The sequence below is a fragment of the Piliocolobus tephrosceles genome, chromosome 6 (assembly GCF_002776525.5).
Source record: "Piliocolobus tephrosceles isolate RC106 chromosome 6, ASM277652v3, whole genome shotgun sequence".
Classification (NCBI taxonomy): Eukaryota; Metazoa; Chordata; class Mammalia; order Primates; family Cercopithecidae; genus Piliocolobus; species Piliocolobus tephrosceles.
Genome location: NC_045439.1, coordinates 146855485 through 146880341, shown reverse-complemented (window position 1 = coordinate 146880341; position 24857 = coordinate 146855485). Strand labels below are relative to the sequence as shown.

The window sequence follows — 24857 nt, the reverse complement described above, 5'->3', positions numbered from 1 at the left end:
TGGAAAATACTACATTAGTGTCTCTGTCCAATAAAATACATTTTCAACACCAATCCATCATTAATGAATGAAGCACTATTTTTTTCACTACTTGCTAACCCAATTAAAGTCACTGTCTTTGTAAAACTTTATAAAACTTAAAACAGGCACTAGCAACTACTACATGAATGTGTAGTTACTTGTTCCTTGCACAATTTCTACTTAAGATTTTAACCTTACTTCAAAATCCTCCAATAGAAGCTCGGTGTGGTGGCTCACGTCTGTAATTCTAACCCTTTGGGAGGCAGAGGCAGAGGCAGGCAAGATTGCCTGAGCTCAGGAGTTTGAGACCACTCTGGCGGCAACCATGGTGAAACCCATCACTACTAAAACAATAGGCTGGGTGCAGTGACTCATGCCTATAATCCTAGCACTTTGGGAGGCTGATGCGGGCGGATTAACAGAGGTCAGGTGTTCAAGACCACCCTGACCAACATGATAAAACCCCGTCTCTACTAAAAACACAAAAAATTAGCCAGGTGCAGTGGCGCACACCTGTAATCCCAGCTACTCAGCCAGGTACAGGGGCGTACACCTGTAATCCCAGCTACTCGGGAGGCTGAGGCAGGAAAATCGCTTGAATCTAGGAGGCAGAGGTTGCAGTGAGCTGAGATCACACCACTGCACTCCGGCCTGGGCAACAGAGCTAGACTTGGTCTCCAAAAAAAAAAAAAAGGCAGGCTTTGTGGTGCACACCTCTAGTTCCAACTACTCGGGAGGCTAAGGCAGGAAAATTGCTTGAACTTGGGAGGCAGAGGTTGCGCCACTGCACTTCAGCCTGGGCAACAGAGTGAGACTCCGTCTCAAACTGAAAAAAAAAAAAAAAAAAAGGAAAGAAAAGAAAAGAAAAAGAAAATCCTCCAATGGAAGATTTCCACCTCCAGTTAGAATGTGGAAGATCACAAAAGATCATCACTTTTGCCGTAAACAATGAGAAAACACTAAGTAAATTATTTTTCTTACAAGATACTGAAAACCTCTGGACATAAATAAGTCTAAATCAAGTGAATTACAGAAGGGGACCAGCCTTCCCTAGGTGGCAGGAGATAGCTACCGCTTTCAACCCTAAGCAGCATTTGTACTGCGTGAACATACAGTAAGGAGAGAAAAAAGCAACTATAGGCAAAGGATCTGCAAAATCCAACTTTTTGTGCCCGAGCATGGGCAGAATCTCGAGGACCCCAAATACAAAACTAGTTCTCACTGCTGTCCAATTACCACCCACTCCAGAGGACTTCTGCAGAATAAACAGCGTGCTGCAGAAAGGCTGGCCTGGAAATAAGAGAACATGTAGTCTACCAATGCTTAGGTCCTAAGGTCCTGCCAGGGATAGAAGACCAATCACTCCTCCCTTGACACAGCTGAAACGTGAGGTGAGCTGAAATTTACTGAAATAGGAAGCCACTTGAAATCACCTCGACTGAAGGACAGAGAAACAAACAAACAAAAATAAACCGTGTCAGAGATCTCTGGGACAACATGAAATGATCTAACATACTAGTAACCGCCCTTCCAAAAACACAAGAGAAACAAGTGAAGAAATACTTGAAAAGAAAATGAACAAAAATCTTCCAAAAGCAAAAGATTTTATCCCACAGATCCAGGCTCAGTAAGCAACAATGGGGGACAAACAGAAGGAAAAAAAAAAAAAGTCATTATCTAGGCAAATCAAGGTCAGGCTGCTGAAAATGAAAGACAAAGAGAAAAATCCTGAAAGCAGCAGAAGGAAAAACAGACATTACACTGGAGGAACAACAAAGAGAACAACAGACTGACTAGTGACTCACTGGAAAGTCAGAAGACAATATACTTTACCCCCCATCACGAAGTGTTGAAAGAAAAACTCCCAACCTAATGTTCTATATCTATCAAAAGAAGCCTTTAAACTTGAAGACATTTTCGGACAGCTGAGATCATTTAGACTGCATAAAAATACTCTTCAGCTCAGAAATAAGATAAAGATATCGGTTCTTGCCACTTCTACTTACTTGTACTAGAGATTCTATCAGGATGATTAGGCAAGAAAAAGAAATAAAAGGCATCCAGATTGAAGAGGAAAAAGCAAAACTATCTCTATTCACAGGTAACATGATCTTGTATATGGAAAATACTAAAGAATCCACTAAAGAACTATTAGAACTAATAAATCAGTTTACAAAGATTCCAGGATCCAAGACACACACACACACACAAATAGTTTTTCTACAAACTAGCAATGAATATCAAAAGTGAAATGAGAAAATATTCCATTTTACAATGGCATCAACAAGAATAAAATAGGAATAAATTTAACAAAAGAAGTTCAAGACTTATACATGGAAAACTATAAAATACTGTTGAAACAAATTAAAGACCAAAATAAATAGAAAAATATCCCACGTTTATGGGAAAAAAATATTTCATATTGGTAAAACAGCAATAATCCCTAAAGTGATCTACAAATTCAATGCAATATCTACCAAAACCCTATCTGTGACTTTTTTTTTTTTTTAAAGCGACAAACTGACCCTGAAATTCACATGAAAATGCAAGGGATCCACCAAAAAAACCAAAACAGTCTTGAAAATTAGAAACAAAGTTCTCAGAGGACTCACACTTCCAGGTTTCAGCTTATTACAAAGCTACAGTAATTAAGACAGTGTGTCTATTGGTTTGGTTGGGTTTTGAGACAAGGTCCTACTCTGTCGCCCAGGCTAGAGTGCAATGGCGCTGTCGTACCTCACTGCAACCTCAAATTCCTGGAAACAAGTGATCCTCCCACTTTAGCGTCTCGAGTAGCTGGGACTACAGACACATACCACCACACCACTCAGCTATTATTTTTATTTTTTTGTAGAGACAGGTTCTCTTTAGTAGAGACAGGGTTTCACCATGTTGGCCAGACTGGTCTCAAACTCCTGGGCTCAAGCTATCCTCCTGCCTTGGCCTCTCAAAGTGCTGAAATTATAAGCATGATCCACTGTGCCCAGTCAACAGTGTGATACTGACATAAGACTAGATATACAGATTAATTAACAGAATTGCAAGTCCAGAAACAAATGCCCACATTTATGTCAACTGATTCAATTGCCAAGGTGCCAAGACAATTCAATAGAGGAAAAAATGGTCTTTTCAACACAAAAAAACTGTGTTCACGCAAAGACTTGTACACAAATGTTCACAGCAACATTATTCATAACAGCCAAAAACTGAAAACCTTACTGTCCAACTGATGAATAAAATGTGGCAATGTCCACACAATAAAATATTATTTGACAATAAAAAGAACAAAGTACAGATACATGCTACACATGGATGAAACTTAAAAACATCAAGTTTAAGTAAAACAAGTTAGGCATGAAAGATCACATATTAAATGATACCATTTACATAAAATATCCAAAACAGGCAAATCTGCAGAGACAGACACGTGGTTGTGTTGGACTGGGTGGAGCTTGAGAGTAGCTGAGGGAAAATGGGAAGTTCCTTAAATGAGTTTTCTTCCTGGGGTGCTGGGAATGTCCTAAAACTGACTGCAGCACTGAAGTAATAGTTGCACAATCCTGTGAATATATTAAAAACCATTGAACTCTACACTTTCAGTTGGTGGGTGAATTTTATGTAGATTTTATTGTATGTGAATTGTAACTCAATTTTTCAAAAGTTTTTAAAAAATAACTCTTAAAGGAAGTTCTTCAGACTGTTAGAAAATGAAACAATATGGGCCAGGTGTGGTGACTGAGGCCAAGGTGGACGGATCACTTGAGGTCAGGAGTTCAAGACCAGCCTGGGCAACATTGCAAAACCCTGTCTCTACTAAAAATATAAAAATTAGTCAGGCGTGGTGGTGCACACCTGTAGTCCCAGCTACTCGGGAGGCTAAGGCATGAGAATCACCTGAACCTGGTAGGCAGAGGTTGCAGTGAGCTGAGATAGCACCACGGCACTCCAGCCTGGGTGACAGAGTGAGATCCTAACTCAAAAAAAAAAAAAAAGAAAGAAAGAAAAAAAAAATGAACCAAAATAAACACAGATCCAGAAACAAATGAAAATAAATAAATAAATAAATAAATAAGTAGATATAAAAGACTTTCCCTTATATTATTTAAACGACTACTGACTGACTTTTTTTTATTTTTAGGGAGAGAGGGAAAGAGGGAGAGGAGAAGGAGAGAGGGAGAGAAGGAGAAAGGGAGAAAGGAAGGGAGGAAAGAGAAGGGAGAAGGGAGGGAAAGAGGTAGGGAGAGGAAGGAGGAGGGAGGGCAAGGGAAGGCAAGAGGGTGAGAGCGAGCCAGAGAGAGGGAGAAGACACACACCGACTACTGACTGTTTAAAACAAATAAAGTAACAAGGTTTAGAGGCTTATATCACATAGAAGGTCATCAACTATAACTGCATTAGCAGTTCATATTCAAATTATATTCAATAAATTAAGGATGCACATTGTAATTCATATAACCACTGCTATATACTGAATTGTGTCCCCCACCAAATTCGTATGTGGAAGCCCAAACAGGGCTTTACGAGAAAATTAGGGTTAAAAGATGTTTTAAGGGTGGGACTCTAATCCAACAGGATGGTGGGCTCATAAGAAGAGGAAAAGAGACATCCCCCGCTCCCCCTATATGTGGACATAGCAAGAAAGCAGCTATATATGTAAGCCAAGATGAGACATGAGAAACCAAACCCTGCCAGAACTTTGATCTTGGACTTTCTAGCCTCCAGAACTGTGAAAAGAAAAAAAACTTCTGTTGCTTAAGCCAGCCAATCTATGATATTTTGTTACTGCAGCCTGAGTAGACAAATGCAACCACTAAAAAAATTACAAAGAGGTAATTTTTATATAAATGGAATTTGAAAAGCTCAATTCACACAAAAACAGGGAAAGATAAACAGATAAGAGGAGGAGGAAATAGTAAGATGACAAGGTTAAAACTCAGCTACATAAGTAATGGCATTAAATGTAAATGAACAGAACAGTCCAATTGTAACGGGATAAAGAAACAAGTCCAACTATAAGCTATTTAAAAGAGTTGCAACATAAATTCAAGGAAGAAGAATTAAAATACAAGGAGGGAAAAAGATAAACTATGCAAAAACTTATCAGAAGGAAACCAATATGGCTCAATAACATCAAACAAAGTAGACTTTAAGGAGTTTTAGGCCAGGCGCAGTAGCTCATGTCTGTAATCTCAGTACTCTGGTAGGCCAAGGCGGGTGGATCACTTGAGGTCAGGAGTTGGACCTGGGCAACACGGTGAAACCCCATCTCTACTAAAATACAAAAAATTAGCTGGGCATGGTAGTGTGTGCCTATAATAGCTATAACAGCTGAGGCAGGAGAATCACTTGAACCCAGGAGGCCGATGTTGCAGTGAGCCAAGATCGTGCCATTGCACTCCAGCCTCAGCAACGGAGCAAGACTCCATCTCAAAACAAAATAAAAATAAAATAAATAAGGAGTTTTATCAGAGATAAAGAGGCACGTAACTAAAACTTTATGAGCTCAATCCACCAAGAAAACATTAACAACCCTAAAAGTGCATGTACCTAAATCATATAGCTTCAAAATATTTGAAGCAAAAATCTACAGTACCAAAAAGAGAAACAGACAAATCCACAACTATAGTAGGAGATTTTAACCCATCTTTCTCAGTAACTGACATTAAAAAAACCAGGAAGCAGAAGAACTGAATAATACTATCAATCAAACTTACTTGATAAGCCTTTATATAGATTATTATATCCAACAACTGTACAGTACACACATCCTTTTCAAGTATACATGAAGTATCAATTAGAAACAGATCACATGCTAGACAATAAAGCAAACCCTTGATAAATTTCCAAAGGTTTTAAGCCATATATTCTTTGACAACAATGAAATCAAACTACAAATCAATAACAAACATCAACTCAACATTTCAAATGTGTAGAATGTGCCTAAAGTAGTGCTCAAGAGTCAAACGTATAGTTTAAAATATATACAAATGAAAAAGTCTTAAATAAATTATCTAAGACAGGAGTTGATACATTTTTTCTGTAAAGGGCTAAACAGTAAAAATTTTAGGCTTTGCAGTCCATACAGTCTCTGCTCCAACTACTCAACTCTGCCATCTTAGCACAAAAAATGCTACATAAACAAATGAGCATACTGTCTTCCAAAAAATAGGACACTGAAATTTGAACTGTAATTTTCAACCACAAACAACTGTTCTTTTGTTTTTTTTTTCCCCCAACTACTGAAAAGTGTAAAAATCATTCTTAGCTTACAAGCCAAGTAAAAACCAGTGGTAGACACATATGATCCATGGGTCTTAGTCCACCAAACCCTAATCTAAGGAAAATAAAAGCAAAAACAAGTAAAGGAATTAATGATGAGAGAAAAATTAACAAAATACAAAAAAACAAAGAACTTGAAGTCATGATTTGAAACCTGCCAACAAGAAAACTCTGTGGCTTCACTGATAAATTCTATCAAATACATAATGAAAAAAAAAATAGCAATCTTGCACAAACTCAGCACATACAGAGAACACTTTGCAACATGTTTTATGAGGTAACCATGACCCTACTGCTAACACATCAGAAATAAAACTATAAACAAATATCCCACATGAATTTGGTGCAAAAATCCTCAATAAAATATTAGCAAATTGAAACCAGTAACATTAAAAAGGATGATATCATCATGGCCAGGTAATGTTTAGCCCAAGAATGTAAGAGTGGTATAACATCATCACCCCTCCCCTCTAAATCAATGTTAATTCACCATATTAACCAAATAAAGGGGAAAAAACATATGATATTTCAATGGATTTAGAAAAATCATTTGATAAAATTCAATACTCATTCTTAACAATACTCAGGAAAATGGGTAATAGTAGGAAAGTATTTCAATGTGATAAAGAGCACTACACAAAAACTACACCCAACATGCAATAAAAATACAGAGTGAGTTTCTCTAAGATCAGGAGACATGAATGACCACTCAAATTTTTTTTTTTTATTTTAAGACAGCATCTCACTGTGTTGCCCATGCAGTGGCACAACCACGGCTCACTGCAACCTCAACCTCCCAGGCTCAACTCAAACTATCCTCCCATCTCAGCCTCTTAAGTAGCTGGGCCTAGAGGTGTGTGCCACCATGCCCAGCTAATTTTTCAAGTTTATAGAGATGGGGGTGGGCTGGGTGGCTGTCACTATGTGGCCAGGGCTGCTCTCAAGCTCCTGGGCTCAAGTGATCCTCCTGCCTTGGCCTACCAAAGTGCTGGAATTAAAATCATAAGCCACTGTACCCTGCCTCAAAATTTATTTTCAACACAGTACTGGGAATCCAAGCAATACAATAAAAAAAGAGAGAATAGTCATAAAGATTGGAAAGAAGATGTAAAACTAATTTTGTTCATAGGTAACAATGTATATGTAGAAAATTTCTAAAGGAATCTATAAAGTAGTAAAAGTCGGCTGAATTTCTATATACTATCAAACTGAATTTTTTTTTTTTTCCCCAGACAAGAGTCTTGCTCCGTCACCCAGGCTGGAGTGCAGTGGCACAATCTCGGTTCACTGCAAGCTCTGCCTCCCAGGTTCATGCCATTCTCCTGCCTCAGCCTCCTGAGTAGCTGGGACTACAGGCGCCCACCACAATGCCCGGCTAATTTCTCTTTATAATCTTAATAGAGACGGGGTTTCACTGTGTTAGCCAGGATGGTCTTGAACTCCTGACCTCATGATCCACCCGCCTCGGCCTCCCAAAGTGCTAGGAATACAGGCGTGAGCCACCGTGCCCGGCGAAAATTGGAAATTATTTTAAATGCCAATTACAAGGATCAGTTTTTAAAGCACCTAGGAATAAGTTTAATTAAAGACTGAAAAGAATGGATTATGGTTCAGATAAACTAAATAAGATGTAAATAAACAGAGATATACACCATGTTCATCAGAAGATTCAATGATGTCAAGATATCAAGTCTTTTCAAATGGATCTATTATTCAAGGCAATTCCAGTGGTTTTTTTCACAGAAACCGACAAGCTGACTCAAAATTTATGTGGAAATACAAAGAACCTAGAATAATTCTACCAAAATAATGGGAGGTTCAAAGGCTTACATTACCAGATTCTAAGACTTACTATAAACCTACTATCAGTAAGACAGCATGGTATTGCCCAAAATAATAGAAAACATGGACAAATAAATCACTGAAACAGAATTTAGTATAAAATAAACCTACCTATGCACATACAGTCACCTGATTTTCCTAAGCAACAATGCAATTTAATGGAGAAAATATTTTCAATAAGTGATGCTAGAGCACCTAGCCATCTGCATGGAAAAAGATGAACCTTGACCCTTCACAGCATGTACAAAAATTATTAACAATTCAAGATAGATCACAGACTTAAATGTGAAAACCAAAACTTCCCCCTTTCATGTATTTCACTTAACTGATGAAAACAGCTATCTCTTTATCAATTTTTTTTACAACTTTACTGTATAAGTTACATAATATAAAAGCCACCCACATTTTAAGTGTTAACTCAATAATTTTTAATAAATGTATGGCTATTAGCCATTACCAAAATCCAGTTTCCCTTTATGTTTTTTAAAGGTTAAACAAGCAAAAACTACAGAAAAGCCACAAGTCAATCGATTTCCAGAATTAAGCCCACTCTTTTCCCTTTCCCAATTATCTCAGTTCTTATGTATATCACATATAAATGACATTCTATATCAAGTAATTTAAGATTAACGCTTAAATAACTTGCTATTGTTCTCTCGGTATCTTCGCATTTCAAGACATAACTCTCATAACGTAGAAAAAAATCTTTTATCTTCTTTTCATTTAGCACACAACACGCAGTTTGTTTGCAGTAGCTGGGAAACCCCGTGAGGCTAGATCTTGGCTGCTATTGCAATAACTGCTTTCACATCTTCCTGAGAAATTGAACTTGCTAAGTTATAAACACTCTAAGAAAAGATATCTTCTATTTTCCAACAAAAACTTTATACATAATACATGAAACCTTGCCTTGGGGAGAGAATTTTACAAACAGTTAAGTTTCATTCTTCTAAGAAGCCTCTTCTATCCAAATAAATTAGGCAAACGAATACCTAGGCAAAATCAATGAATTACAAACATCAATTAAAAGCATTTTTTTGTTGGCATTATGTAATCAATGCAACAAATAACACTACATATTAATGTGTGACAATACCAGCCATTCTAAGACACGTTAAGAAAGTTTCAAATACTCCTGATAAACTCATTCACTTAACATATGCTGAGTGCCCAGTAATGCCAGACATTCTGTTAGGCACAGAGATTAACAAAGTAAATAAAGCACTATGTCTACATTCAAGAAATTTACAAGCCAGTGTGGGAGACAGACAAGTAGACAATATGATGTAATTTAACAGATGCTATGATTAAACATACATATAGGCAATAAGGGTGCACATAAGAACCACCAATTTTTTTTTTTTTTTTTTTGAGACGGAATCTCACTCTGTTGCCCAGGCTGGAGCGCTGTGGCCAGATCTGGGCTCACTGCAAGCTCCGCCTCCTGGGTTTCCGCCATTCTCCTGCCTCAGCCTCCCCAGTAGCTGGGACTACAGGTGCCCGCCACCTCGCCCGGCTAGTTTTTTTTGTATTTTTTAGTAGAGACGGGGTTTCACCGGGTTAGCCAGGATAGTCTCGATCTCCTGACCTCATGATCCGCCCGTCTCAGCCTCCCAAAGTGCTGGGATTACAGGCTTGAGCCACCGCGCCCGGCCAAGAACCACCAATATTATAGCACCTTCCATAAAACTGGTGCTTAGCATGCCCTGTGTAACTAACCTGCACATTCTGCACATGTATCCAGGAACTTAAAATAAAATAAAAATAAATTTTTTTAAAAAAAGGAAAGAGAAAAAAAAAAACAAAACTGGTGTTTGGGCTGTGCACGGTGGGTCACACCTGTAATCCCAGCAGTTTGGGAGGGCAAGAAGGGCGGACTGCTTGAGCTCAGGAGTTCGAGACCAGCCTGGGCAACATGGTGAAACCCCGTCTCCACAAAAAATACAAAAAATAATTAGTCAAGTGTTCATGCCTGTAGTCCCAACTACCTACCTATGGGGCTGACGTAGGATGATCACTTGACCTCAGGAGGTCAAGGCTGCAGTGAGCCAAGATGGTGCCACTGCACTCCAGCCTGGGTGACAAAGTGAGACACTATCTCCAAAACAAAAACAAAAAAAACTAGTGCTTTAATTAAGAGAAATGTAGAGTACAAAAGAAAATAAAAGAGCTCTTGGCAGGCCAAGGCAGGAGGATTGCTTGAGCCCAGGAGGCCGAGACCAAACTGGGAAACACAGTGAGATCTTGTTTCTACAAAAAATAAAAATAAAAAATTAGCCAGGTGTGGTGGTGCACACTTGTAATCAGTCCCAACTACTCAAGAGGCTGAGGTGAGAGGATCACTTGAGGAAACCAGGAGACCGAGGTTGCAGTGAGCCATGGATTGTGTCGCAGCACTCCAGCCTGGGTGACAAAGCAAAACCCTGTCTCAATTAAAAAAAATAAAGCATAGTACAATGATGAGAACTACCGCACCAAGGTTTATAACTGTGAAACTTCATAATATGAGGAATCAACAAAAGGTTCTGAAAGCAGAAGGGGGAAAGGTTACATTCAAATCACCAGAGCAAAACATGGCATCAAACTTCTCAACAGGAAACTGGGAGGCAACAACACATTTTCAAAGAACTCGTTACAGAAACAATTTTATAAAATGTGAGAAGCAGAATAAAGCCAATTACCAACATATAAGAAGAAATTGAGGGGTGAAGAGAGGTGAAGCTGGGAACTATTTTCATCATAAGTAATTTTACTTAAACATCTTAAAACTCTATCACAGATACTTTCTAAAGAAACTACTGAAAAATGAACTTCACAAATGAAGAAAAACAACACAAACCAGTAAAGACAGCTTAAGATATGGTACACAAAAGAACCTACAGGACCAGGTGCAGTGGCTCACACTTGTAATCCCAGCACTCTGGGAGGCTGAGGCAGGAGGATCACTTGAAGTCAGGAGCTCAAGACCAGCCTGGCCAAAATGGTGAAACCCCATCTCTACCAAAAACACAAAAATTAGCATGGCATGGAGGCATGAGCCTGTAGTCACAACTACTTGGGAGGCTGAGGCAGGAGAATCCCTTGAACCCAGGCGGCAGAGGTTGCAGTGAGCCGAGATCACGCCACTGCACTCCAGCCTGGGTGACAGAGCGAGATTCCATCTTAAATAAATAAATACATACATACATACATACATATATATATATGTATAAACAAACAGACAGACAAATAAAAAGAACCTGTATGAAAATAGCAAATGTAAAGTTAACAGGATGACAGCAAAGGAAAATCCCAAGATGGCAGCTTGGTAGGGGGCTAGAGAACAACCAGAACAGATTGGCAAATGAGAATAAAGAGCTCCCGAAGTATGCAGAGGAGGTACACACAAAAATTTACTTTCAGTAGAAGAATATGTGTATGCACATATATGTACGAATGTGTGTGTGTGTGTGTATGAATGAACCAAAAGATTTTATTAAAGAACATAGGCAGAAGAGGGGCACAGTCGCTCACGCCTATAATCCCAACACTTTGGGAGGCCGAGGCAGGCATATCACCTGAGGTCGGGAGTTGGAGACTAGCCTAATCAACATGGAGAAACCCCATCTCTACTAAAAATACAAAAGTAGCCAGGCGTGGTGGCGCATGCCTGTAATCCCAGCTACTCGGGAGGCTGAGGCAGGAGAATCGCCTGAACCTAGGAGGCGGAGGTTGCAGTGAGCCATTGCACTCCAGCCTGGGCTATAAGAGCAAAACTCCGTCTCAGGGAGGGGGGGAAAAAAGGAATGTGGTCTATAGAATAAGCACCAGTACATATAAAATTATAAATATATAAAAAAAAAGGCAATAATTAACTACTACAAAACAAAGTTATAAAATTAACTCATAGTATAACATTTGGCTCAGCAGTATACAGTATTTATCTTATTAAAAAAAGGGATTACAGCCGGGCGCGGTGGCTCAAGCCTGTAATCCCAGCACTTTGGGAGGCCGAGACGGGCGGATCACGAGGTCAGGAGATCGAGACCATCCTGGCTAAGACGGTGAAACCCCGTCTCTACTAAAAAATACAAAAAACTAGCCGGGCGAGGTGGCGGGCACCTGTAGTCCCAGCTACTCGGGAGGCTGAGGCAGGAGAATGGCGTGAACCCGGGAGGCGGAGCTTGCAGTGAGCTGAGATCCGGCCACTGCATTCCAGCCCGGGCAACAGAGTGAGACTCCGTCTCAAAATAACAAAAAAACAAAAAACAAAAAACAAAACAAAACAAAAAAAGGGATTATTTGGCCAAGCATGATGGCTCACACCTATAATCCCAGCACTTTGGGAGGCCAAGACAGGAGGATCACTTGAGTGTAGGAGTTCAAGACCAGCCTGGGAAACATGCTGAAACTCCATCTCTACAAAAATAAAAAAATTAACCAGGCGAGGTGGCGCACACTTATACTCCCAGCTACTCGGGAGGCTGAGATGGGAGGATCACTTGAGCCTGGGAGGTTGAGGCTGCAGCGAACTGTGATCACCCACTGCACTCCAGCCTGGGCAACCAAGTGAGACTCTGTCTCAAAAAGAAAGAAAAATTAGTTGACCAAAAATTATGATAATGATACTAAGAGAATTAAAACAAACAAACAAAAAAAAAGGAGTAACTATACTAAGAGGATTTAAAAAGAGTAACAACTAAATGGCCTACATATTGTACTAGAAAATAATTTTAAATGGATTACATGTAAAACTGATCATTATTTGGCATTATGCATATGACCCAGACAGAGGCAAATACCACAAGAAATAGCTAAGATGGAAAAACTAATTTCCTCTATGAAGAAAACTAGGGGGTGAAAAACGGTAAAGCAAGTCACTACTATTTTTCATCATAAGTGATTTTTTCTAATCTTTTTAAATTATGTATTATGTATTTGCTGTATAATGAGCTTGTCTGGTCTTTGTCCAGGGTTCCTGGTACAAAACTTCTAAAATATTTGGTATTTCCAGAGTGACAGAAGGGACTGTCATTCATGAGCCCACTGGCTCACATCTGAGTTTATGCTAATGACATGACCTGCGGTAGACCCCCTAAATAGATCCAGGATGGCGCTGGTCTCCAAAAAGAACAACACTGTGATTAAAGAACTGGGACTCTGAGCCAGCTCAACCTTTAGGATGGGGAATAGAAATGAAGATTAAGTTCAATCACAGATTTTGTCAATTACCCCTACATAATGAGCCCCCAAAATTTTTAATACCAAAGCTTAATAAAGCTTCCTGGTTGGTTCACCAATGTGATGGTGAACACATTGATGTCCCAGAAGGCTGATGTACCTCCCTATTTCCATACCCATAGGGAGAGGGCATGGAAACTCTGCATGTGAGATGTGAGACCCTCCCAGACCTTGTTCTTTACGTCTCATTAGGCTGGTTCTAATTTGTATTCTTTACAGCAAAATTCTAATTCTAAATACAGCGTTTTCCTGAGTTCTGTGAGTCTAGTGAATTAGTGAACCTGAGGGAGACTGTGAGAATCTCAGGATTTGTAGCCAACTGGTGAAAAGTACAGGTGGCCTAGAATCTCCAGTTGTGGTTAATGTCTCAACTAGGGGCAGTCTTGTTGGGGACCATGCATTTCAACCTATGGAGACTAACTATGGGTTCTTATTCAATACATCAGGTGGGGTTAAAACAGAATAGTACTATTTTTACTTAATTTTATAAATTGTAAGGCAACTGTGTACCTCTGAAAAGTTAAGCAGATTAGTAACAGTATTGAATTTCCTTTAAAAAATTATAATTCTGACAAGGGCAAAACTAGAAGAAAGAATGCTGCAACAACCTGAGCAATACACTCAAGAGAGTAAGAAATGCATCAAAATAGTTAAGAACCAACAATGACTAGTTAGAAAAACGCCTTACCACAGAAGTGGAATACGGTAGGACCATGGTCAGGCAGTTAACCATTATAAAGCTATACCAATTAAAACAATGTGATTTGGTGGCCGGGCGCGGTGGCTCAAGCCTGTAATCCCAGCACTTTGGGAGGCTGAGATGGGCGGATCACGAGGTCAGGAGATCGAGACCATCCTGGCTAACACGGCGAAACCCCGTCTCTACTAAAAATACAAAAAACTAGCCGGTTGAGGTGGCGGGCGCCTGTAGTCCCAGCTACTCAGGAGGCTGAGGCAGGAGAATGGCGTAAACCCGGGAGGCGGAGCTTGCAGTGAGCTGAGATCCGGCCACTGCACTCCAGCCCGGGTGACAGAGCAAGCCTCCGTCTCAAAAAAAAAAAAAAAAAAAAAAAACAATGTGATTTGGGCCTTAAGGGTAGACAAATTAATCAAGGGAAGAAAATAGTGTCCAAGAATATACACAATCACCTGAGTAACCCCAGTGGTCAATAAATAATACAAAAAGGTGTTCAACCTTGCTAATCACTAGAAAAAGACAAACTACAACCATAATGCTCCCACTTTGGCCACTATTTGCCACCTACTACTGAAAGTCCTATTTAGAGCAATTAGATAAGAAAAAGAAAAAAAAAAGCATATTCAAATTGTCAAGGAGTTTGTAAAGATATCTCTATTAATAGATAGTGCAATCCTACATATAGAAAACTTTCAAAAACCCACTCTCAGTACCCCCCCCACAACACACACACAAACCACTCACTTAATAAACAAATTCAGCAAAGTTGAAGGATACAAACTCAACACACACAAGTCAATTGTATTCCTATACAATGAACAATATGCAATACAAAACAGCAATGGGCAATATAAAAAGAAAAGGAAACCACTCAATATATAACAGCATCAAAAAGAATGCTTACGAATAGATTTCACTAAGAAAGCAAAACACTTTTACATTGAAAACCATAAAAGCATTATTGAAAAAAATTAAAATGGAAAGATATCCCATGTTCATGAATAGGAAGACACCCCAAAGTGCTGAATGAATTCAACAAAATCCTTATCAAAATCCCAACGGGATTTTTCAGAAGTAGAAAATGAAACCTCAGCCGTGCGCGGTGGCTCATGCCTATAATCCCTGTAATCCCAGCACTTTGGGAGGCCAAGGCAGGCGGGTCACAAAGTCAGGGGTTTAAGAACAGCCTGGCCAATATGGTGAAACCCCGTCTCTACTAAAAATACAAAAAATTAGCCAGGCACGGTGGCGCACACCTGTAGTCCCAGCTACTCAGGAGGCTGAGACAGAAGAAGCGCTTAAACATGGGAGGCAGAGGTTGCAGCCAGCCGAGATCACACCACTGCATTCCAGCCTGGGCAACAGAGCAAGACTCAGTCTCAAAAAAATAAAAAGAGAAAGAAAATGGAATCTCAAGGGACCTTAAATAGCAAAAACAACTTTGAAAAATAGGAACAAAGTTGGTGGTCTCACACTGCCCAATTTGAAAATTTCTAGTGATCAAAATAATGTCATACTGGCATAAAGATAAACATACAGGCAAACAGAATACAGAGAGCTGAGAAATCAATCTGCACATATGTGGTCAATTGATTTTCAACAGGTGCAAAGACCATTCAACGGGAAAAAGGCAGTCTTTTCGTTTTTTGTTTTTCGTTTTTTTTTTTTTTTTTTGAGACGGAGTCTCGCTCTGCTGCCCAGGCTGGAGGGCAGTGGCACAATCTCGGCTCACTGCAACCTCCACCTCCCGGGTTCAAGCAATTCTCCTGCCTCAGCCTCCTGAGTAGCTGGGACTACAGGTGTGCACCACCATGCCTGGCTAATTTTTTTTGTATTTTTAGTAGAGACAGGGTTTCACTATGTTGGCCACACTGGTCCCAAACTCCTGACCTCGTAATCAGCCCACTTCAGCCTCCCAAAGTGCTGGGATTACAGGTGTGAGCCACCACACTCAGCCAGGACAGTCTTTTCAATGAATGGTGATGGGAAAACTGGATACACACATGCGAAAGAATGAAGCTGAACCCTTACCTTATACCACTAATAAAAATACTAAGACGTGGTGGCTCACGCCTGTAATCCCAACACTTTGGGAGGCTGAGGCAGGCCAATCACTTAAGGTCAGGAGTTCGACACCAGCCTGGTCAACATAGCAAAACCTCATCTCTACTAAAAATACAAAAATTAGCCAAGCATGGTGGCAAGCACCAACTACTTGGGAGGCTGAGGCAGGAGAATCGCTTGAACCCGGGAAGCAGAGGTTGCAGTGAGTCGAGATCACACCACTGCACTCCAGCCTGGGTGACAGAGACGCTGTGTCAAAAAAAAAAAAAATTCAAAATTGATCGCAGACTGGCCGGGCGCAGTGGCTCAAGCCTGTAATCCCAGCACTTTGGGAGGCCGAGACGGGCGGATCACGAGGTCAGGAGATCGAGACCATTCTGGCTAACACGGTGAAACCCCGTCTCTACTAAAAAAAACTACAAAAAACTAGCCGGGCGAGGTGGCGGCGCCTGTAGTCCCAGCTACCCGGGAGGCTGAGGCAGGAGAATGGTGTGAACCCGGGAGGCGGAGCTTGCAGTGAGCTGAGATCCGGCCACAGCACTCCAGCCTGGGTGACAGATCGAGACTCCGCCTCAAAAAAAACAAAAAAATTGATCGCAGACCTAAACTTAAGAGGCAAAACTATAAAACCCTTACTAAGAAACATAAGGGAAACTTTTTCTAATGTTAGATTTGGCAATGATTTCTTAAGCATAACATCAAGCACAGGCAAGATAATAAATAGGAAAACTGCACTTCATTAAAATTAAAAACTTGTGCATCAAAACACACTATATAAGAATGAAAAGACAACCCACAGAATGAGAGAAAAGATTTGCAAATATTTTCTCTAATGGATTAATATCCAAAATATATAAAGAACTCCTGCATCTAGGTCGGGCACGGTGGCTCAAGCCTGTAATCCCTGTACTTTGGGAGGCCGAGACGGGCGGATCACGAGGTCAGGAGATCGAGACCATCCTGGCTAAGACGGTGAAACTCCGTCTCTACTAAAAAATACAAAAAACTAGCTGGGCGAGGTGGTGGGCGCCTGTAGTCCCAGCTACTCGGGAGGCTGAGGCAGGAGAATGGCGTAAACCTGGGAGACGGAGCTTGCAGTGAGCTGAGATACGGCCACTGCACTTCAGCCTGGGGGACAGAGCGAGACTCCGTCTCAAAAAAAAAAAAAAAGAACTCTGGCATCTCAACAACAAAATAACGACTCAATTTTTAAATAGGCAAAGCTCTTGAATAAACATTTCTCCTTATACAAACAATAAATAAGCATGTGAAAAGATGCCTAAATAACAGTGTCAATCATTAGGGAAATGCAAATTAAAAACCATAACGAGCTATCCCTCCATACCCATTAAAATGGCTATTATTAAAAACAGTAAGCGCTGGCCAGGATAAGGAGAAATTAGAACACTTGTGCACTGTTGATGGGAATGTAGAGTGGTTCAGCCACTTTGGAAAACAGTATTGTGGTTCCTCAAAAAATTAAAAATAGGCCGGGCGCAGTGACTCAAGCCTGTAATCCCAGCACTTTGGGAGGCCGAGACGGGCGGATCACGAGGTCAGGAGATTGAGACCATCCTGGCTAACACAGTGAAACCCCACCTCTACTAAAAAATACAAAAAACTAGCCGGGCGAGGTGGCGGGCGCCTGTAGTCCCAGCTACTCGGGCTGAGGCAGGAGAATGGCGTAAACCCGGGAGGCGGAGCTTGCAGTGAGCTGAGATCGGGCCACTGCACTCCAGCCTGGGCGACAGAGCGAGACTCCGTCTCAAAAAAAAAAAAAAATTAAAAATAGAATTACCATATGATCCAGCAATTCTACTTCTGGGTATACAGCCAAAAGAATTCATTGGCCAGGTGCAGTGGCTCACCCATGTAATCCAGCACTTGAGAGGCTGAGGTGGGTGGATCGCCTAAGGTCAGGAGTTCAAAACCAGTCTGGCCAACACGGCGAAACCCCACCTCTAATAAAAATATAAAAATTAGCTGGGTGTGGCAGCACATGCCTATAATCTCAGCTACTCTGGAGGCTGGGGTGGGAGGATCACTTGGACACAGGAGGATCACCTGGATGCGGGGGATGCAGGAGGCAGAGGTTGCTGTGAGCCAAGATCACACCTCTGCAACCCTGCCTGAGGGCGACAGAATGAGACTCAATCTCCAAAAAAAAAAAAAAAAATTGAATTCGTAATTCCATTATTCACAGTAGCAAAAAGGTAGAAGCTATCCAAGTGTCCATCAACAGATAAATGGGATAAAGCCAAAGAGATCGGGCAAGCAGCCTTCAAGTGCAATGGAAAGCCACTGAAGAATTTTAAGAGGGAATTTTAAGAGGGGACATAATCCCTTGTAAGTCATATTTTTCAAAGATCCTTCTGTCTACCAAATAGAGCATGGGATTGTGGGGGCAAAAGCAGCTGGGAAACCAGGCAGATGTTATGCAGCAGGGATGGTATTATGGACTACAATAACAACAGCAAAGATGATATAAAAATCAGCAGGTTCATGTACTATGGGTAGGGATATAAATGGTTATAACCTTTTAGAATATAATTTAACAACTAATTAAAATTTAAAATCTTGATCTAGACAATTCCATTCCGAAGAATTAATCGCTATATTTGCAAAAGTGTATAAAAACTGTGTGTAAGAAATTTTACTGAAGCATTATTTGTAGTGGCTAAAAAAACTAAAACAATTTCAAGAGCCATCAACAGAGAACTGATTAAATACATCTTATGGATACTAATGCAGCCCCTTAAAAATGCCTGCCATAGAAATGTATAATGTTGGGGAAAAAAAGCAGGATTCTAAACTGTGGGAACAGCATATTTGTAAAACTGTTCATATTTGTCTAATATTGACATTTGTGAATTAATTCTTGTTTTAAATATATCAAACCAGACCAGGTGCAGTGGCTCACGTCTATAATCCCGGCACTTGGGGAGGCCAAGGCAGGCGGATCATGAGACCACCCTGGCCAACATAGTGAAACCCCTACATAAAATTACCCAGGCATGGTGGCGTGTGCCTGAAATCCCAGCTACTCGGGAGGCTGAGGCAGGAGAATCACTTGAACCCAGGAGGTGGAGGTTGCAGTGAGCTGAGATTGCACTCCAGCTGGCACAACAGTGTGAGACTTTGTGTCTAAAAAATCAAACCAAAGTGATTCTCTCTATAACAACGTCATTCTCACTCACTTGCATTCTGATGAGCTTTCTTGGGAGAAAAATATATGTGCCAGAAACTCAAGGTGCACCCATGGTAGTGTGCAATCAACTAATCAAACGGAAAAACATCGGAAAACTATGTCACACATGGAAAAGCTATGCTTAGGTTGGAATTATGTAAAACCTAAGATCCATAATGCAGGAATTTGTTTCATTTGGTACTTAGAAAAGTACTTGAAACGAAAAGGTATTCAGTTACAAATAAAAGATAACAGAAATCATAAAGGATAATTTTCCCCCAAATGTTTGAAGGTCATGTAAAAGAGGCGTGGTGGTGCATGCCTGTAGTCCCAGCTACTAGGGAGGCCGAGGCAGGAGGATCACTAGGGCCAGGAGGTCAAAGCTACAGCAAGTCATGAACCTGCCACTGCAATCCAGCCTGAGAAACAAACAGAGCAAGATCTTGACTCAAAAAAAACAGACAGGAAAAAAAAAAGCAGCAGTAGCCTCTAGAGATAGTGAAATCAGAATAGCTAAAAACAAAAAAGACAATACCACATGTGCTGACAAAGATGTAGAAGTAACAGGAACTCTCATAATACAATTTTGGTGGAAGTGCAGATTGGTATCATCCTTTTGGAAAATTCTGGCAGTGTCTACTAAAAGTATGCCTACTCTATGACCCAGCAATTCTCTTCCTAGACATATAACAAAAAGACACTAGCACATATGTTCACCAAAGACACGTATAAGAAAGTTCATATTAATTTTATTCATAATAGTCAAAAACTAGAAACAATCCAAATACGCATCAATAGGAGAATAACTTAACAGGTTTACATCATCAGGCAAAAATAATGCAGAGTTCTCCGATTTGAATGACTACGATAGCTAATGCAAAAAAAAAAAAAGGGTAGGATTTAAAAGTAAAAAGAAAAATTCAGTTGGAATTGTCTGTAATAATGAACATTTTGATCTAGAGGTCTGGAACTAAGAAGAGAGACAAATAAGTTAGAGATATCAGTAGCTTTAAAAATAATCACTATTGGCAGGGTACCGTGGCTCACGCCTGTAATCCCAGCACTCTGGGAGGCCAAAGCAGGCAGATCAAGAGGTCAAGAGATCGAGACCATCCTGACCAACATGGTGCAAGCCCATCTCTACTAAAAATACAAAAAAACAGCTGGGCATGGTGGCGCATGCCTATAGTTCCAACTACTCAGGAGGCTGAGGCAGGAGAATCATTTGAACCCAGGAGGCAGAGACTGCAGTGAGTCCAGATCATGCCACTACATTTCAGCCCGGGTGACGGAGCGAGACTCCACTGGGCATGGTGGCGGGCACCTGTAATCCCAGCTACCCCAGAGGTTGAGGCAGGAGAACTGCTTGAATCTGGGAGGTAGAAGTTGAAGTGAGCCAAGATCGCGCCACTGCATTCCAGCTGAGGCAACAGAGCCAGACTCTGTCTCAAAAAATAAAAATAAAAAATAGTAATTGGTGGGATATAGTGGTTCACCCCTGTAATCCAGCACTTGGGAGGCTGAGTTGGGTGGGTCACCTGAGGTCAGCCTGTCCAACATGGCAAAACCCCACCTCTACCAAAAATACAAAAATTAGCCGGGTGTGGCGGCACATGCCTGTAATCCCAGTTAGTCAGGAGACTGAGGCAAAGAATTGCTTGAACCCAGGAGGCAGAGGTTGCAGTGAGTCGAGATTGTGCCACTGCACTCCAGCCTGGACAACACGGCAAGAGTCCGTCTCAAAACAAAATAATAATCAATATTAGATGGGAGAAGAGGTCAAAGTCATAGATAAGACTACAAGATGGCCATGGACGGTGGCTCATGCCTATAATTCCAACACTTTGGGAGGTTGAGGCAGGTGGCTCACCTGAGGTCAGGAGTTCAAGACCAGCCTGGCCAACATGGTGAAACCCCATCTCTACTAAAAATACGAAAATTAGCCAGGCGTAGTGGCACATGCCTGTCATCCCAGCTACTTCAGAGAGTGAGGCAGGAGAATCACTTGAACCCAGGAAGCAGAGGTTGCAATGAACCAAGATTGTGCCACTGCACTCCAGCCTGGGAAACAAGAGCAAAACTCCATCTCAAAGAAAAAAAAAGAAAAGAAAAGAAGAAGAAAAAGACTACAACAGCTGGGCATGGTAGCTCATGCCTGTAATCCCAGCACTTTGGGAGGCTGAGGCAGGAGGATCACTTGAGGCCAGGAGTTTGAGACCAACCTGGCCAACATGGTGAAACTCTGTCTCTACTAAAACTACAAAAATTAGCCAGGCATGGTGGCATGCACCTGCAATTCCAGCTAATCTAGAGGCTGAGGCACTTGAACCCAGAATCACTTGAACCCAGGAGGCAGAAGTTGCAGCGAGTCAAGATCATACCACCGCACTCCAGCTTGGGCAACAGGGCAAGACTCTGTCCTCCTTCCAAAAAGGAAAGGAAAGGAAAGGAAAGGAAAAAAGGAAGGAAGGAAGGAAGGAAGGAAGGAAGGAAGGAAGGAAGGAAGGAAGGAAGGAAGGAACAAAAGACAGAAAGACAAAAAGAAAGACAAAAAAAGACAAAGACAGACAGAAAGACACAGAGAAAGAGACAGAGAGAGAGAAAGGAAGGAAGGAAAGAAAGAAAAGAAAAAGAAAGGAAGAAAGGAAGAAAAGAAGGAAGGAAGGAAGAAAGGGGACTACAGGAGCATAATACTAGGAAATAACCTTCATTTAATAAATATCTGAATATATTATAAGGAGTCAGTAAGAATAACTGAAAGAAGGGAAAAAAATCAAGAGTTAGGAGAACCACGTGAATGGTATGGTAAAAGCCAAGGAAGAAAATAAGAGAGTTTAAAGTAGGAGAAAACGGTCAAGCAACAGCAAATGTAGCAAATAAAGCCTGAAATCAGTGCATTTACCAATAGCATTAGCTAAAACAAAGCAGAATGACAAAGCAATCATATATCAGTAACTGAACAGAAAATGGGAAAATAGTGTGTGTGTGGGGGGTGTGTGTGTGCACGTGCACACGCATGTGTATATAATTTTTTAGACCCTTAAATCAGAGGTTGGCAATTATTTCCTGTAAAGGAACAGACAGTAAATATTTTAGGCTTTACAAGCATCTATGGTCTCTGTCACATATTCTTGTATACACACTAAAATAAGTTATAGGCCAGATTTGCCCAACTCTTGCCTAAAAATAATTTCTGCTCCCCTATCAAGCATTTAGAGAAAAAGTTTACATATAGCTAAATACCATTTTCACACATAAAGATAATGCTATTTCTTGGAGCATGATTCGAGTTGCTTTTCTCCCTTCAGTGACAGAGATACTACATGTTAATAAATCTGAACCACTCTCTTGATTCATTAAAATCAAAAGCTCAACCATATGTAATCCCAACAGCTGCTTTCTATAACAAAAAAAATAAGCCTGGCCGGGTATGGTGGCTCATGCCTGTAATCCCAGCACTGTGAAAGGTCAAAGCTGGCAGATCACTTCAGCTCACAAGTTTGAGGTCAGCCTGGGCAACATGGTAAAACCTTGTCTCTACTAAAAATACAAAAAATCAGTCAGGCATGGTGATGCATGCCTGTAGTTCCAGCTGCTCAGGAGGCTGAGGTAGGAGAATCACCCAAGTCCAGGAAGTCAAGGCTGCAGTGAGCCGTGATTGCACGACTGCACCCTATTCTAAGTGACAGAGCCATACACTGCCTCAAAAAACAAACCAACATACATCTGACCCTTTAACCTAAGGAACTTCTTCAGGCCCTATCCTCCAAAGGAATTTTAATAAATTCTGCATCATCCAACGGTACACTAAACTATTTCTGGATAACAAGGGTAAAAATATAATTTGTGATCAACTGTTTAAATCTTATTTTAATTATGTTAATCAAGATGATTAAGCTGTGGCTGAAGAATCAAGTTTAAAGATGGCATCCACCAGTTGCAATTACAAACAATACCACAGCAAAAAGTATAACCTGAAAGAACCTTTCCCCTTTGACAAAAAAACTGTATGCATTGCTTGAGTAACACTTACTCCTGCTGCAACAATCCTTAGAAAAAGCAAAGCAATAACCAGCTCATAGACAAGGCAAGGGGAACTCATGGGCATGGTGATTCCAAATTCAAAAAATAGTAGCTGTTAGTGGCCTACAATTTTTGCAAGAAAAGGAAAGTAAAGGGAATTCGTGTGCAGGGATTTCTTTACTTTTGCTGAACTTGGGTTTAAAAATCAAAATAATGGCTGGGCGCAGTGGCTCACACCTGTAATCCCAGCACTTTGGGAGGCCAAGGCGGGCGGATCACGTGGTCAGATCAAGACCATCCTGGCTTAACACCGTGAAACCCCATCTCTACTAAAAATACAAAAAATTAGCCGGGCGTGGTGGTAGGCGCCTGTAGTCCCAGCTACTCGGGAGGCTGAGGCAGAAGAATGGCATGAACCTGGGAGGCGGAGGTTGCAGTGAGCCCAGATCATGCCACTGCACTCCAGCCTGAGCCTCCGTCTCAAAAAATAAAAAAATAAAAATAAAAATAAGGCAAGTTCAGGCCGGGCATAGTGGCTCACATCTGTAACTCCAACACTTTGGGAGGCCGAGGCGGGTGGATCACCTGAGGTCAGGAGTTTGAGACCAGCCTGGCCATCATTGTGAAACCCCATCTCTACTAAAAAAAAAATTCAAAAAATTTAGCCGGGCATGGTGGCACACACCTGCAATCCCAGCTACTCAGGAGGTTGAGACAGGTGAATCGCTTGAACCTGGGAGCCAGAGGTTACAGTGAGCCGAGAATGCGCCACTGCACTCCAGCCTGAGTAACAGAGCGAGATTCCATCTCAAAAAAAATAAACAAACAAAAATAACGTTAAGTTCAAACAAAAAGAAACAACAGTATCATTCACAATAGTCAAATTCAAGTTTTGCTTTTTGGAACTTTGTGAAATCCTCCCCCCCATCCCATCCCAAATATTTTGGATTTGTGGTTGGTTGAACACACAGCTGCAGCCTCCATGGAAGACTGACTGTATAGACAACTCATTATTACAGGCAACTTTCTGTATCTGAGGGGGACTGGTTCCAGGACCCTCCCCAGATACCAAAATCTGAGGATACTCAAGTACCTTAGTTGGCCAGTTGTATCTGTGGATGCAGAACCAGAAGATGTGGTGGGCCTACTATAATAAGTGAAGAAGGGAAGAAAACCCCAAATCATAATGGAAACAAAACTTATCTACACAAGGCACAAAATGCATTTACAGTCATTATTTGTACCTAATACTTGTGAATTTATTGCCTGAGGGATAACCTAATCCATAAATTGCCCAAAGAAGCAGCTGAAAATTATTACTAGTTAAAATAGCATGTTTACTGTTTCTTTAAAATTTACCTGGCATAACTGAAGTTTTGTACCCTTTGACCAACATCTTTCAGTCTTTCTCTACCCCATGGCATCCACCATTCTACTTTCTACTTTTACGAATATTTTGTAGTATTTGTCTTTTTTTGTTTTGCTTATTTCACTTAGCACAGTATTTTTTTTTTTTTTTTTTTT

At 40.8% G+C, this 24857-nt stretch overlaps 1 protein-coding gene across 5 annotated transcripts in view; it reads right to left on the bottom strand.

Annotated features, from left to right (window-relative positions):
• MGA (MAX dimerization protein MGA) overlaps positions 1-24857 on the bottom strand; it is a 109087-nt gene that overhangs the window by 73076 nt on the left and 11154 nt on the right. The window lies entirely within an intron of this gene.